At 58.6% G+C, this 6,000-nt stretch overlaps 1 protein-coding gene across 2 annotated transcripts in view; it reads left to right on the top strand.

Annotated features, from left to right (window-relative positions):
• Positions 1–1,046: 1,046 nt before the first annotated feature.
• Positions 1,047–6,000, top strand: part of GDPD5 (glycerophosphodiester phosphodiesterase domain containing 5) — an 89,351-nt gene continuing 84,397 nt past the window's right edge. For both annotated transcript variants that reach the window (XM_081098652.1, XM_081098651.1), the window contains exon 1: positions 1,047–1,777. The gene's annotated coding sequence lies outside the window, so the exon portion shown is untranslated. The remainder of the gene's footprint in view (positions 1,778–6,000) is intronic.

The raw sequence follows: 6,000 nt of genomic DNA, 5'->3' as shown, positions 1-6,000 counted from the left end.
AGAAGTGGGAACTATCCTGGGCCAGCTTTATGGTCTTGAGAACATCATTTGGCCTCTCGGTGCTTCAGTGTCCTCACCGGTGAAATGCTGCGCCTCTGCCTAAGGTTGTACTGTGTGAGCCTCCATTCCTCTGCTCCCCAGGCCATTCCTTCAACTTTCACTGCCGCTCTGTGCCCCGCCCTGAGCAGGGTCCTGGGAACTCGGTAGGTACGAAACAGATACAGCTCCTGCCCCAAAGCGCTTGAGGGGGGACGGAAGCAAAGGGCGGAAAGGTCACTCACAATCCGCTGCTGATAATGACGTTCCTCCCCGCGTATGGGGCCGAGAAGGGGGAAATGCTTAGTAACAAAGATCCTCTCTGTATTTTTCAAAAACTTAGTTTTCACCGCTTCCTGAAATCTGGATATTGCACAGCATCCAAGGCTCACTCGCTTCCCCACGCTGAGCCCTAGAAGCTGGGAGGGTGAGGGGTATCGTGAGGGCCGTCTCACAATTCGGAGGGCTCCACTCATCCTGGGGATTCCACTACCTGGGGTAACGCACCTCCATCCCGTTTCTTTCCCTACCTCGACCCCTGTCCCATCGCATGACTCCTTCTCCCCGCTACAAGGCGGTCTCCACGCCCCGGTCCCAGACAAGTCAGTCCTTTTCACTTCTCCCTCCGCTTCACCTCGCCCTCCATTCAGGTCCCCAGGTCACCTTCCCTCCCGCTCCGCTCTTTAAACTGCCCCAGCCTCCCATTGTCCTCCCTCCGGCCTCACTGCTCCCTGTGGGCCCCGCCCCCTCCAAGGTAGAGTCCGCGTCCCGCAGAGCCCCGCCCTCCTCCCACTCTTCCATTGGCTCCTGCCCCCTGACGGCGCGGGCGGAGGGAGGGCACCTGGAGAGCGCCCCGCCCCCTGCCCTGGTCCGGACGGTGGGTGGGGCCTCGGGTGACTCCGCCCCCTTCGGGCGGGGCCGCGCCTGCTGGCTCTGGGGCGCTGGGCGGCGCTGCCCCGGCTCCGCGCTGCTCGGCCCGCAGCTCCGTGTTGGTGGGCGACCGGTATGACAGCGGCGGGGGCGGCGGCGGCGCGGGGCTGAGCGCGCGGCGTGGAGCCAGGGAAAGAGGAGGAAGTGGAGCGCGGCCCGCAGCTGCGAGTCAGCCGCCGCGCCGAGGTCCGCCCCATTTTGCCGAGCGAGCCGAGTCCGGAACCGGGAAGACTTCCCCGCCGGGCTCCGGCCCCCGCGGCTCCTTGCCGGCGTCCCGACCAGCCCCGCCGGCCCTGGCCCCGGCATCCGCCACGGGACGCTTCCAGCCCCACGGTCCGGGGCGTCGTGGCCGGGACTCCCGAGCGCACGACCCTGATTGAGTGCACCTGGGCGGGACGCTCCTGGCCCACCATACGGGTCCACGGTTGCGGGCTCGTTCCCAGCCTTTTGCAGCGGGTGTCTGAGCCCTCCGCCCGGGGATAACGCACGCTGTCCCCAGGACCCCGACCGAGTGCACGGGAGCCCGGACACCCTCAGCCTCTTTCCCCGAGACCTGGACCTTCAGCTGCTCCGACCCGGTGCTTCGGACTTCCCGGCGGCGAGCGCCCAGGAAGCCCCTGCCAGGGTCCAGCGCCCCCTGAAGGGTCCCAGGCGGGTTGGACAGTCGGACTGAACCGGACCCGGGTGGTCCTGCGAGCCGAAGCTGCCACGTTCCTGCCGTCCCAGGCGAGGGGCTTGGTGTTTCCCCCGAGAAGAACACAGGGTCCCCCCCTCCCCCGCCCCGGCGGCCGGCGGGAGCCAAGAGCTGCAGGTGAGAGCCTCCGGGATGCCGGGCTAAGCGGCTTCCCAACCCATCGGGGCAGCGACCGGCCAGCGGCGGGCGTGTGCCCGGCACTACCTGAGGCTGGAGGGGCGCGGGAAGGGAGGAGGGAGGGAGAAAACGGGCACATATTGAGCGCCCATTGTGTGCGTGTCCGCGCTCCACCCTTGCGCAAGTGGTCCCTCATTAAGCCTCACTGATACTCGATGAGATAAAAGGTGTCGTGTAGTGTTACAGGGGCTTACAGATCGGGAAACTGAGGCTCAATGGGGTCGCGTGACCCTGCTGTTTTCACTCTGGGGGTGAGGCTGGGAGGAGGGTTAGGTCGAGGTGGAAAGAAGCAGAAAGTGAGGAGGAAAAGACAGGAAGTGGATAGCCGCGGGCAGGATGGTGGAAGCGGTCAAGGTGGGGCCGTTTGAGACACCCTAGAGCTGATCCTGAGGCCCAGGAGGTAGGTCTGCTGGTTTCCTTCCCTCCCATCTATGGCCGGGCCACCTCCCAGGTCCAGGACAAGGAGTTAAGGGCAGAGGTGGGAAACTTCCCACCCTCACAGCTTCCCCTCTGTGGGCCCCTCTCCCCTGCCCCAGCCTCCAGGGTCTCAAAGGCACCCTGCAGGTCCTGAGGCTGAGCTTATGTGTTGGGGAGACTCACTGTGGGGGTGCCCCCATCAGAGCCCATCAGAGCCGGAGAAGGTGAGGCCCCTCAGCTCTCACCCTTCACATGACTGACACGGTGTGTGGGGGAGGCTGTGGGGTGAAGGTAGGGTGGAGTGTGTGTGCCAGCTGCCCCAGGTCCTAGAGCAGTGAGTGAGTGAGTGACCCGCAAGTACGCTTGAGGAAACCATACCAAATACCCTGCAAGGTACCCCCTCCCTCTCCCCAGTGAGTGGCTGGGGTTTTTCCTACCCTGATGTGAGGTCAGAGTGACCACATATGACGCTGTGGGAGAGCCTGTGTGGTTGGTGCAGGGGCCCCAGGCATGCCAGCAGCTTCCTAGCCTTTGGCCCAGACTAAAGATCTGACCTTAGCCTCTCCTGGCAGGGGGCCCTGCGAGACACCTCTGACCCTGGCGGGGAGGGCTTGTTCAAGGGCTCAAGGCTGGGGCTGCCGGCGCTGAGGGCAGTGTCCCAGGTGTCTGGATTTCCAGGCAGGGGTTCCTTCTGCTCCCCACCCTCCCCACCCCCAGGGCAGTGCAGGGAGAGGGGTGTTGTGAAAGAGGGCTTGGCGTGGATTCTGTGGGCTCTTGTTCTGGGTGGGGTGGGGGAGGGGACATAGCCTTGGTCTGAGCCCTGTGGCCTGGGCTGGGACTGTTTAACCCCTGCTGTGCCCAGCTTCCTGGGGTGTAGAGGAAGCCACCTGGGAACGCCCCTGGGAGGTGGAGGAGGGTGGAGAGGTCAGCGAAAGGCTGGAAGCTCAGTCCCTGGGGGTCTGCAGGAGGAGGTGACGGAGGGGCTTGGGATTCCCCCCCAATCTTTGGAGATTCAAATTCTCCTAATAATCCTGCCTCTAAACAAAGCTCCTTGTTAATGACTTCATTTCACACCCGTGATCTCATTTCACGGTGTGATGGAAAGAACCTGGAATGAGGTGAACAGGGTTGGGGAGCCACGTGGGACCTCTCAGATGCATCCATGGCTTCCCAGCCTCACCTGTAAAATAGGGTCAAGGCAGGCTGGCCTTATCTGTTCAGATAATGAGGCCGTGATATCTGGCAGACTGTCAAGTGCTAAAGAGGTTGTGCGTGTGTGTGCGCGTGTGTGTGTGTGTATGTGTGTGTGTGTGTGCCATGGCTAGGATTGTTATTAATGGCTACACTGAGTGGGGAACTGAGGCTCAGAGAGGCGAAACCACTTGCCCAGGGCCTTTGGGTTTGCTTCAGCGACTGAGTGCCAACTGCATACCAGGTGCCCTGGAAGTTACCCAGATGGAAAAGGCAGTGTGATGACTAGCTCACAACCGGGTGGGTGGAGTGGCACAGACAGATAGTGAGACAGACCAGGTGGGCGCGAGTGCGCTCTGCCTCCCACTGGCCATGTGGCATTGGGCAAATCCACTCCTCGGAGCCCCAGCTTCTGCTCTGTAAATTAGAATTCCTCCTCCATGAAGTTGTGTGAGGATTAAGTGAGATATAAATATATAGCGCTTGGCAAAATGTCTGTTTCCTTCCCTGTAAGGAAGGAAGCTTGAATTTTGACCAGGAAATCTGGGAACATTCTCAGGCTTGCTCTCCGGTGCCACCTTCCTGGTCTCAGAGTCCTCTGGAACCTGCTTGGGGACCCTGGATTCTGACCCCCACCCCCACCCCAGGGCCAGGGTTGTGGGAGCTGGGACTCATTCCCTCTGGCTCTTTGTCTGGCCCCCCTTAGGCACAAAGGTGCAGTGAATAATTTATGGGTCCCCTCACACCGAGAGGCAGGCTCAGAGAAATTGCTCTGTGCCCAGATGAGCTTCTGAGCTCACCCCAGAGGAGAGGGTCATTCCCATTAGTGCTATATGAAGTCTTGGATGTGGGGGGAGGGAGGCAGGACAGGAAGAAAGTGACCTGTTATCAACCCGGGCCCTCTCCAGTGGAAACCAGGCTAGCTGGGCTAGGGTCAAGCTGTGGGCCTCTGATTCCAATGGGTGATGTGAAATGGCAGGGAGAGTCCCATGACAATGAGTAACCCGGGAAGGCTTCATCAAGGAGGAGGGTGTCTGGGTTGGGGCTAGAGGCAAATTGCTGTAGAGAGCAGGGGTCCTGACATCAGCTGAAGGTTGAATCCTGGCTGTGCTCCTTACTCACTGTGAGACCAAGCAAGACACCTGGCCCTGCCAGGCCTCCATCTGCTCCTCTGTAGAATTAGGGTTAGTTATGGGTGTCTGTGAGGCCACACAAATAAAGCACATGGCACCATAGGTACTTAGTGAAAGGGTGCTTCATTGTGAACGTGAACCTTGGGGTGGGCTAATGGCAGGGGAGGTGGGATAGCGAGGTGGGATAGGGTAGTAAGCAGAGAAGTGGGTTGAACTCTGAGGTCGTGATACTGGGGTTTATGGGGTCAGTGAAGGGTGTGGAGAAGAGGGAGGGTAACCAGATGCCAGAGGGCCTTGAATGTCAGACAGAATTCACATTTCCGAAAGCAGTATGGAGCCATAGCCAGCTTGGCTCAGTGGATAAAGTGACAGCCTGTAGACTGAAGCGTCCCGGGTTCAATTCTGGTGACGGGCATGTACCTCGGGTGTAGGCTCGATCCCCGGCTGGTCCCGGCTCGTGTGGGAGGCAACCAATTGATGTGTCTCTCACCTTGATGATTCTCTCTCTGTGTCTCTCCCCGTCCCTTCCACTCTTATCTAAAAAAATCAATGGAAAAACATTCTCGGTTGAGGATTACAAAAGAAAAGAAAGAAAAACAGGCATCATGGAGTGCCCACTCAGAACCCTCTGTGGCTCCTTTCGGTCTGTAAATTGGAGACCAGTCTCCTTTGTTGCGTCTTCAAGGCCTTGCCCACTGCAGCCACTGCATGGACCCTGGCTCACTGCTCATTACTGTCTCCCAAACACACCAGACGTAGCCTCATCACTGTGTCTATGCTTGTGGGGATCCTCCTGTCGGAGCTGCCATCCCTGCCTCTTATCTGCTCATCTCCCCATCTGTTGAGGCCCGACTCCAGTCATAAACATCCCTGGATTATCCAACCCACTGCTCACAGCCCTCTGAATCTTTACCACTTCATAGTAATAGTAATAAACAGTACCTACCATTGCCCCACATTTTACAGTTTGTAGAATGCATTCACATACTCATTAGTAACACTGTGATGGTAATATTAACAGTAGCTACAGCTCTGAGTACTTATTAGGAGCCAGACACTGCTAAGCCCTTTCTGGACACACTCATCTGCAACTCGGGGAGGTGACTGCTGTGGTCTCCAGAAACGGGGGCTCAGAGTGTTGCAGTATCTTGCTCAAGGTCACACAGGTCAGACTGAGGGGCGTGAGGAGTCAAACCTGTGCTCCTATCTGGGACTAAACAGACAGCTTGACAGCTTTTAGAACAGGGGTCCTCAAACTACGGCCCGCGGGCCACATGCAAATACACATATTGTATTTGTTCCCATTTTGGTTTTTTACTTCAAAATAAGATATGTGCACTGTGCATAGGAATTTGTTCGTAGTCTTTTTTTAAACTATAGTCCGGCCCTCCAACGGTCTGAGGGACAGTGAACTGGCCCCCT

The sequence above is a fragment of the Myotis nattereri genome (genome assembly GCF_964212035.1).
Source record: "Myotis nattereri genome assembly, chromosome: 9".
Classification (NCBI taxonomy): Eukaryota; Metazoa; Chordata; class Mammalia; order Chiroptera; family Vespertilionidae; genus Myotis; species Myotis nattereri.
The sequence above is the reverse complement of the archived record's forward strand: the minus strand, read 5'-3'. Positions and strand labels throughout refer to the sequence as shown.